This window comes from Bidens hawaiensis, unplaced genomic scaffold (genome assembly GCF_021521415.1).
Source record: "Bidens hawaiensis isolate Kalapana, Puna unplaced genomic scaffold, B.hawaiensis_p1.1 tig00048613_1, whole genome shotgun sequence".
NCBI lineage: Eukaryota > Viridiplantae > Streptophyta > Magnoliopsida > Asterales > Asteraceae > Bidens > Bidens hawaiensis.
The window spans coordinates 96432-107445 of NW_027498709.1; the positions used below are offsets into that span (position 1 = coordinate 96432).

An 11014-nucleotide genomic window follows, 5' to 3' on the forward strand; every position below is an offset into this window, starting at 1 on the left:
TACTTGTCTAGTTTGGTAAATATGTTCATGCACCAAGACATCTAGTCTAACGTGCATAAATACAACTATACAAGATATAAATACACGAAGTACACCGTATGTCATGCCAAATAGTTGCTACCGTATGACTACGTTAAAGATAGTTATTTTAATTTTTTGCTATTTCTTTTACTAAAGCCACCCACACAAATATAAGCATGCCATTTATGTTCAAGCTGGGTGGATGTTTGTAGCCAGTTGAATGTTTAGCAGACATATTACATGTTTCAAGAATTGCACACATCTGCATTTAACTTAGCAAGTATAAGTATCAATTTAATCATCATGTATGTCAATACTCTTTCCAACTATCTGTTCACTTTCCCTCAGAATTTTAAAATTATAAAATTTAATTAAAATGAAATTATATTCATTTAGTTGTCATCCAAACTTTTTCAGTATATTAATTTAATTTTATATCATTGTCAATATATTTTTACTATTTTTAATACATAGTTTTTTTTAAGAAAGCAAGACTTTTTGTCCAATCAATCATTATACTTAATTAATATAATTTTAAATTCTACAATATATTTATAACATTTCTGGTATACATTATTATCTTTCTTGTAGAAAGTTACACGTTGAGAAATATACAATAAATAAATAATAAATAATTACACACGAAACAATATTAATAAATAATATATGTTCATTTGCTATATCCATCAAGTCACCTCAACAATGGACACTTGCCATTTTAGAATTTTTACCCATTTTGGGATCAATCATATCATCATATTGTTTTATCGTTGGGTACTTGGGTATTTCAACTTAAAACATTGTGATGAGACCTTATTATATCAGCATTGCTATCTAACTTTTATTTTTAACTGTATTAAATTATAGTAGAATGTCACTCTTTTCAGTCACCTTTATTTATTGTTAATCAAATAAATATACATTTTCTAAATTCCAACACAACACATAAACAGTAGAATTACTTTTTTATATCATGTTTTGTATGAATTTTTGTAACATTCGTCTTTTTCGGTTAATATTGTATTTGTATTTGTATCAAAACCCGACCCGATTGTAAACCGAATCTTTCGAAAATATAAAATATTGGACTTTTATGTTTCATAATCATCTCACATTTGTCGGTTTTCGAAAACACTTTCTTACGGTCTTTAAAACGCCTCAAAAAGCTCCGAAACGACCCGCGAAGCAAAATGAACCAGCCCCCCCACCCCCGGAGGCGCCGCGCCGCGCGGACCAAGGGGAAAGGACGGTCGCGCGACGCCTTGGACCACCTGCATACATATTTTCGGATTTTGGCTATTTTGTTTGTATTGTTTGACTTGTTTACACCTTTTTAACACATGAAACTCTTGAGATAAAACATAGAAAACAACTTTGACTACTTCCCTATATAAACAAACCCATCCTCTTCATTTCTCCTTGCTCATTCACCTTCTTTCTCTCCCAAACAAAATTCATATCTCTAACCTTTAAGGTTCTTAATAATCAAACAACAACCTTCTTTAATTCTTGTTTTGTTACTTATTAATTCATGTCTTGTGGTACAACATATATATAATATGCACCCCTTGTTTCCTTGGGCTTTCATCTTCTTCGGGAGGTGATATGCTACAAGGAAAGGCTTCATGGAGAACTCTTTGTAGTTCTTGATTATACTATTTTCCTTTAATGCTTTACTAGTCTTGTTTATATTGTAAGTAGTTTAGTTTTTAATTCATGTTTAAAGAGTTTCATGGTGTTGGGTATGAAGTCACTAGTCTCGGTTTTATCCCGAGATTAGACCCGAATCAAGACCGAACTCTTGTTTACTAGCTTTTGTTTTAAATAGTTTTGTTTACTAGTTTAGTTTAAAATAGTTAAATAAACATGTTTATGAAAGATTTGAACCTTGTAACTTCTAAAACAATTTTTTATAGTTCTATGGTATTTGGGTATGTGGCAACCATCCTCGGTATCATTCCGAGTCAAGAACCGAACCAAAACCGAACTAAACCGAGTTCACTTGCTTTAGACACACAAGTGTGTTTTTGGCCACCGAAACTCAACTTTTCTTCAAGAATGTATTTTAAACTAATTTTAAGTATTGTATCAACTTACTTGGTGTCTCGGGATCCAACTTGATCTTATAACAAGTTTGGACCGGTGAAACCAAATACTCACTTAACGGACGTGAAGGTTCTCCACAATAGAACTATATACTTGGTTAAGTCTTTTGATTTTATTGAGTTATCTCAAAACATTTTGGAAAGTTAACTTTGAGTTTAGTTAATTATCTAGACCCAAATTAACAAATCCGAACACTCGATTAAAACCTTGTTTTGTTATTCATATACCCAAGGGTTTTGCATTAGTGCAATATAACCCACATAAGTTACTTAACATAGGTTGAGTAATAATTATGAATGAAATACCAAGATCCGATTTCGAGTAAACTTACTTTTAGAACATGTCTTTAATTTCCCAACTATTTATATTTTTAAACCATAAACTTCATTTATTTACTTTACTTGTCATTTTTTTTACTTTAAACCCTTCCAAGACTACCTACTAACTTAAGACCCATTTAATCTAGGTCTTGCTCGTTAACCCGATCTCCGATTATTCACGAATCAACCTTTCAAGTTACTCCTACGACTCAAAACAAACTATAAAAAAAACAAAAATAAAAAGAAAAACTACTTAGACTCCTACGACTCAAACGAAAATAAAACAAATAGCACGTATGTAGCAGATAAGTCCAAATAACGCTAATAACGCAATCGCTAAGAGTCCCCGGCAACGGCGCCAAAAACTTGATGTGCTAAATGTAGTTACAATATTATTAAATAAAATTACGCTAATCTAGACATTAAGTAATAATTCTAGACTCTTAACTTAACTAAAACTACTAACCGGCAAGTGAACCGGTCGACTCTAGTACAACTAAGTAAGTCCGGATATCGAACCCACGAGACTCTTTTAATTACTTAAACTAGCTAAATTAGACTTAACTACAGACACGACTTTATTTATTATTAAAAAGGGGGTTTTACTAAAAACTAATATTAAACTAATTAATAAAACTAAAGACGACTTAAATCTAGACTTAATTCAAGTGATAACGAACAACCACCTAGGCTAGAATCCCTAATGCATCAATTATCAAATGGTTGGAAAATGCTAAGTTATGGAACCGAGATCTTAAACTATTCACTTAATGGGAAACCGAACAGGACCCTTGACCCTTCTCAAGAAGACACCTATGGAATCCTAATAAGCTATTAAAATTACCAGTTTTAATTAGACTCACTTACGATCGCTAATTTATTTTATGATAAGTACATCTATAAGAAATCATACCTTACAGCGCGAAAATCAAATGTAGTTTAAAGAATTCACTCGACTAGATAAACAAAGCTGATAAATCAAACATAGACGGACTCCTTACGAAGAACTAAATCTAGCAATTTAAACAACCAAGACTTATCATATAATCTATCACCTTACAGCTATTTAAATTAGCAGCACACTTAAGTCTACTTGATTTATTAATATTGTTCCTATGGTATTATTGCAAATCAACCATAAACTAGTCAAAAACACACAGTATATGACCTAACAGAATCCTATTATATGACAGACAATCACCAAGGAAACTGTGAAACAATAAAATTCACCAAACAAACCTAAACACACATATGCATCGAACGAAAAATCAAGAAACCTGTTACTTAGTCATAAACCATAACAAAAACAAAATCCAAACCAAAATCCAAAATCAACAAAAGTTCATCATATGCCTAAACGGTCTAAGGGTTTAGCCAACAACCATACCAAACAATCTCTGCTCAAACCAACGCGTCCTTGCTTCTCTTTTTTCCTTCCTTGCGTTGCCTTCTGTTCCGTCCGTAGGTTTTTGTCCCAATCAGCCGGCCCTTTTTATGTCTTCTATTTAATTTATTTATGGCTTGGACTTTAAGTTAAAGAACCGACACCAAAAAAAAACCCTCCAAAACTCCTTCATGGCTCCAATATAAAACTCATGACCTCCTCTCTATCTCGGTTGGGCCCCTGCCCATTTAATTCACCATTCAAATAAAAAAAATTAAAGTTTCTTATAAACCCCATAGTTAAATAACAAATTCCATTGACTTTAGTTCAACGCATTAAAAGAGAACATGAAGTATTTTCTTTGTTTTTATTTTGTCTACATACTATTATTGTGCAATTTAAGTTAATAATAAAAATAATAATAATTCGAATATTTACTCATACGTTAAAAGTTTAATAAAATACTCAATTTTAGCCCATTGTCTCTTGAAACCTTAAAAACTCACATATGAACTAATCAAGAATAATATTTAATAAAATCTGGCTCAAAAGTACTCAAAGTTTAGGAAATATTTATATAATAATATGTATAATTTAGACCACATCAGATACTAGAATACTTGCTCTATTGTGTGTTATATGTCTCATATGCTTTACGTGCGCGAGTGTTTATTTTTATGTTGTTGAAGAGCCTCATTAAGTATGATCATACGCTCCCCTAACTACTTAGCCTTGTGCTAGTAGAATAGGGCCTCATTATCCAAGTATGTCGGTTGTTACCGATTAGAAAGGATCCTCATTTACATATGTTTTTATATAACACGATTGATGCTTTTATTTATAGTCTCATATACGTTTGTGGATTTTGCTCATATTATATATACTCAAAACTATGAAATTGCTCACCAACATACATGTTGACAAATGTTATTTTATGCATTGTACAAGTTTGATTATTACTTGAGTTGGAGTTTCGAAGACGTCATTCTATTTGATACCGCTAGGTTATTAGAAGAATGAACAATATTTATTTCTTATATTTTGGTGTTTATTTGTATGAACAATATGTGTTACTTTGATGATTGAATGAAACTAATGAGTTGATTAAATATTGTCACTTTAATAGTGTCTTGTGTTCTTGGGCAACCCGTTTCACCCCGGCATGTTCCGCCTTTGATCGGGGTGTTACAATTTTCTTTTCGATCACCCTTATATATTTCTAATCAAATAAAATACAGTTTCTAAATTCCAACACAACACATAAACACAAATAGTAGAATTACTTTTATATTAATTTATATTTCATATATTTCTAACACCACCATGAACGGAAACTTAGGTGCTGTTTGTTTTTTAAGAGGTAAAACGTCTGCAGTCTGTGGACCACATCTGCAGACATCTGTAGCAAAAGAGGTGGACCAAACCTCTGCAGTCTGGAAGAAGAAGACTGTTTGTTTTTCAACGTCTGCAGACTGCTAATACATTTAATGTATAACTTATACCAAAAACACAAATTATCCAACAACAATTAATACATAAATCCAAATTTTATACCAAAAAATACAAATTATCCATAATTAAAAATACTCACAATATCAAAATACATAATCCAAGATTAACATGTATGAGAATCATTAGGTCTTACAAACAATCTATAAATTCCAGCATTATTCTCATAATCAAATCGTCAAGTTCCATCAGTGTAGCCATTGTCAAGTCTTGCCAAATCTAAATAAACAAACAAATAAATAAATACAAGTTATAATAACCCAAACAAACCAAAATAACCCGAACTAACGCAAACAAAAACCAAACAACATGACGCAAACTAACCCAAACACGACCCAAGCTAACCCAACCCCTAACCCAAACATTTATTCTTACTTTTGAACACCAAAAAAAACTAATCAGCTTTTTATTAGTTCATGTAAGCCCGAAACCGTATGACCCGAACACTTTTTTTTAATTATATTTGAACGCAGAAACCGAACAACTTGAACGCTTTTTTTTTCATTATAACCAAACCCAAAAACCATACACCCGGACCAAAACCCGAACAACAAACCCAACTTGATAGTTCAAACATATAATGTACTAAACAGAGCATATAAATATATAAACTACTCACAAGGTCGGGTGATTTTAAAACATATAGACACCGTGTTGCCCTCATTCGTACGTAATCATAACTGCACGCTTTCTTAATCACCGGTAGAACTTAATCTAACTGGTATATACAGAATTAGCCACACCAAAACGAAATCTGAATCAAGAAAACAAAAAACCATCAACAATTTAATTTAAAAAAACGAAACTCGAAAGAGATGGAAACATATGGAATTAAAAGATTAAAACTTTACAAAATCTAACATAATCTAACAAATTTAATAAAAAACTAACAATAACATAATCTAAATAAAAGGAAGAAACACAACCCAGAAAGAAACCAAGCATCCAAAGCCAATTGTTAGATTGCAATAATCAATTCACAGATTCACTAATCAGACTGTCTGTTCATATGTTTATTATTATTATTATTATTATTATTATTATGTGAAAGAGATAGAAATTGGAATCCAAAAAATAGTCGGCGACGGAGAAAACTTATTAACTCAAAGTTAACAAAAAACTAACAATAACATAATCTAACAAAGTTAAAACAAAAGGTAATTAGATAACCTGTTGGAGAGAGAGAGAGAGAGACGGCGACGGATCTGTGTTGGAGAGAGAGAGAGAGGCAGCGGAACTTTGGATAGAGAGAGAGAGAGGCGGACTGCGACGGATCTTTGGAGATAGCCGGCGGCGGTGAAGGAGGAAGGCCGGCGGCGGCGGCGATGGTGGAGTCAGCTAGGGTTGGGGTAGAGAAGGAGGAGGGTGGAGGTCTGCTAGTGTTGTTGATAATGAAAATAAGAAGAGGTGAGAAGTGACTAGGGCAACACTTCTAGGAGAAGAGGGCGCGCAGACGTTTTTAAATGAAATGTCTTTTAAAAATCAAACACGCTGCAGAGCTTAACGTCTGCGCGTGGTCTGCGTGGCGCAGACAAAAGAGGTGAAGAAGTGATTTTAGGAAAAAACAAACACCACCTTATTATCGTAGGAAAAACTCTTTTGAGTCAACTTTCAAACCTGAGATCATAAGATCTTAAGCTTTAACCATCACCCAAATGACGTCTTTCCCCGTTTGCACCCATCTCTCACCTCGCGTAATGATGTTTGACGTCGGTTATCGGTGATGTAGCAGTGAGTAAAGGCCATGTTGGATGGTTTAATAATATATTTAAATGGGAAAACCCCAAAATAGCCACTTTTGACCAACTTGTTTCCAATTTTAGCCATCACCTTCACAAAAGTTTTAAAATAGTCACTAAAGTCTAAAACCATCGTCGTTGACGCTTTAAGACTGCCAACCAACGAAACTTTTGGACCACTAAGATATTGCCAGCTGTCATCTGGTTTAGTCGGTCCGACGGAACTTGTTAAAGAACCGACAGATTTCTCGGAAATTGAACAGTTTAGAACCATGCTTTCGCAAGCCGACGGAACTGTCAATTAGCTATGCTCAATTTCGGCGATGTTCTGATGGTGACCTTCACTTTTTTCGGCAATATTCAGAAGGCCTAGGTCGGGTTCCATTAACAATACTGTCGGATCTTGCTCGTATTTCGTTAGTCCGACAAAAACAGATGACAGTTAGCAAGATGTTAGTGGTCCACGAGTTTTGCCGGTTGCAGTCTTAAAGTGTCGGTGGCTAAGGAAAAACTGTCGGCATCGATGGTTTATAGCATTCCCACTTCATTCCTACGTAATATCTCACAACCACTTATAACCATACACTATAATTTATTTTAGGGGGTTTTCGATTTTAAATTTATAGTAAAAAAGTAATATTAATAAATTAATATAATTGGTTGTGATTGTTAAATAAATAGATAAATAATTGGGATATATATCTGGTGACTTGTTTGTTTGTAATTGTAACTTGTGTCTCTCAACTACTGATGGCGTCATTGAACTCCAGTTTGGTGGGAGTGAGCGGTGGTGGCAGTAACAACAAGCAGCAGACGACGGTGTTCGTGTACGGCAGCCTGTTAGCTGACGTCGTCGTTCGAGTCCTCCTCAACCGTGTCCCTCAAGTATCCCCTGCGCTCCTTGATGGCTAGTCAGTCTCGATCTCCCTATTATTAATTTATTATTATTATTATTATTATTATTATCCAACTTTATTGTGTATTTTCTCTTTATTCAAATCCTAACATAATCATGTTATTTACAGCTAATGATTCATGCATATCAATCACACACTCAACTAATTTAGCAAAACTTTGGTTAATATTCATTCTAGTCACAGGTTTAGCATCAAAGGACGCGATTATCCCGCAATTCTACCTCTCTACAAAATAACAAAGTCACAGGGAGGGTATGCATGCATCTTCATTATATATATATATATATATAAATATATATATATATATATATATATATATATATATAAATATATATTACACGATTTCTCCTACTTTACACCACTTCAAACTTAGCTCCGCTCGTTTGTACTCCTAGTTTATGGGTATCAAAAGATTAATATTTAGTTAATAACCAGTTAACCATTTTATAAAATATATTCTTGATGGATATGTACATGATAATATAAGCACATAAATGTTTATAAACGGTCCATACCGATTATCTAAGTCGCCAAATATTTTCCACAGGTTCTTATGGGGCTTTCTGCTACAGAATTAGATAACTTGGACATGTATGAAGACGAAGAGTATGACAAGCGGGTTGTTGATGTTTCTTTGCTGGTAAATAACAATTTGAAAGGTTAAATGAAATATTGCAGAGTTGTATGGGTTCAAAGTTTAGGAGGATTTTCCCCATCTTTGGATACAGGAAATTGGTTTTCAAAATAATTTACTTTTATATCAACAAATAGCGCAAGACAGTGGCGAAGCTTGGACGAGTTCATTGGGGGGTCCGGACTCAAAATGTATTAAAAAAACCATAAACGATGGGGGGCCGGGCTCAAATTTTGGGGAAAAAACAGGTAAATTTACACTACGTATACAAAACTTCCGGGCGAAGTATTGTGTAAAAAAACAGGGGGGCCGGGGCCACCCTGGGCCCTAAAGAAGCTTCGCCCATGGCGCAAGATAGATAATTCTAGTCATTGTGCAGGATGCCTCTGAGGTTTTACAAGCCTATACATATGTTTGGGGCAATAGTACCGATCCTGATTTATATGGAGATGGGATTTTGAGGTTAGCTTGTTATAGATATCGTATTTTATATGATCCTTTCGCACATTTGCACTCTTTTCCCTTAACATATATAATTTTTTATGGATGTTGGTTTCTTGATAGGAGTTTAAAGAGTCAAAGTTGAAAGGCTATTTGGAAATGACCAAGAACTATGTTAAAGAACTGGAAGACACCGAAGCCTCGCTACCTTGAATCATCAGTGCCGCTGTTTATAGACAATAATATTACATTATTTGGAAATCTTGATTCACTTCCTGTAATTCAATATTATGTTTTATTGACTGATAAACTATCTGCTTGTATATTGTTAAAATAAACATGGTTGTTTGATTAATAAATTTATGCTCATGTTGTAAATTTGGTTGTTAAATGAATTTATTTCAGACAATGACACAGATAATGAAGTAAATTTGCATATATGAAAAAACAATGGCACATTGTGTAATTTGTTAGCAACTAGAAGGTTGTATATTTGTGTTTAATGGGTGGTGTGTATCCATCCTCTTATTCTCCCTTAAAACCTTTATCTATCCTCTGTTTCTAAAGGAACAAAAATGGTGTTTTTGAGTAGTATCAAGCTGCCATTGACGCCTCTTATCTCTTTGAAATCCAGCAGGAGGAGTTCAAAGCCTGCACATTGCACATCTATTCAATTACAGGTAGTTTTGTGTAACAGTTGTTTGAAACTTTATGTTTTTTGGTTTGTTAGAAACCGAGGTTGAAGATGATAATGTTTTCTGTAGGCAGATGCTGGGATTGAATGTGAGCCTTGTGAGGGAAGAGGATGGTTGGTTTGTGATTTCTGTAAAGGTCAAAAGACAAATGTAAAATCAGAAACCAATCGCATCTATCGTAGATGTCCATCTTGCAGAGCTGTAAGTATTGTCGTTTTTTTTTCTATGTAAAACGTGTTACATATTAATCGGGTACCTAAATACTCAATACCCGTAGTTTGTTAAAATTTATTACCGGGACTCTCAAGTCTCGGTTACATTTTTTTTAACTATTTTAATCTTTATATATATAACTGCTTAGAAATATAGAAATTTAAAAGCTAAATAATCACTAGAGACAAAGGTAAAAAAAGATAAAAAAAAGTTGTGGGTAAGTTTTGGATAAACGGACCTCATATCACCTAATGCCATACCCATCCAATTATCTGTCCCGAATGCTTTGGGTTTGCCCATCGGGTCGAGTTCATTTGCCATTCAAATCGGTGATGATCGGCTGATTATAAACTTGCTTCTTAATGTTGTTCCTTTTGTTCACTTATGACAGGTTGGGTATGTGTTGTGTCCCAAGTGCAAGGTTTTCAAATGTGTTACTTTTCCTGACCAAAGTGATATTGAAAGCTGAAGGCTTTCGGGCTTAAAGTTCGACAATACTGTGTTAATGGTGTCGCGGGCGACTTGAAGCCTACTTGTTTTCATTGTTGATATTGGCTTTCTTTTAACTTTCAAGATGATTAAAAAGGCTGTTAAGAATTGATTCTATCCTTTTTATAGCAGAACAGATCCACAATCAAGTATAAATAAATATTAAATGGAAAGTTTTATATAAATATTATTTTCTTAGAAGACAAAAAATGTTGAAGAAACTTTTGAAAATAGAAAGTTTAAACAAAGTTTGAAGTAGGTAGTTTATGCCTATAGAATTACAACATCAATATTTTTATAGAGGTTTTTGGTTCAAATCCTGGTTCTTGTGGTTTAATAGCTTGCATGTTAGTATTGGATTCCAAAGGCCCTAAGGTTTCGTCGGATCGATTATAGTACACACAAATGGATGTGTTTATGATGTTATACAAAGAAAACCATGATGACTCTACTAGCTATCGCATCTGACCAACGAAATCTTCTTCGAATTTACACATACATAAATTCTTGCATTAATAAAAACGAAATCATGATATTGTATGAATA

The 11014-nt window shown here is 33.6% G+C and overlaps 1 long non-coding RNA gene and 1 pseudogene across 2 annotated transcripts; both read left to right on the forward strand.

Moving 5' to 3' along the window:
• Positions 1 to 7829: 7829 nt before the first annotated feature.
• LOC143597586 (AIG2-like protein D) lies at positions 7830 to 9307 on the forward strand (annotated as a pseudogene). The gene is made up of 4 exons (XR_013146933.1): positions 7830 to 7990; positions 8174 to 8248; positions 8544 to 8636; positions 9010 to 9307. The product of XR_013146933.1 is annotated as an AIG2-like protein D (transcript).
• A 204-nt stretch (positions 9308 to 9511) lies between these two features.
• On the forward strand, positions 9512 to 10577 carry LOC143597587 (uncharacterized). The gene is made up of 2 exons (XR_013146934.1): positions 9512 to 9967; positions 10371 to 10577. It is a non-coding gene; the product is annotated as an uncharacterized LOC143597587 (long non-coding RNA).
• The last annotated feature ends 437 nt before the right edge of the window (positions 10578 to 11014 follow it).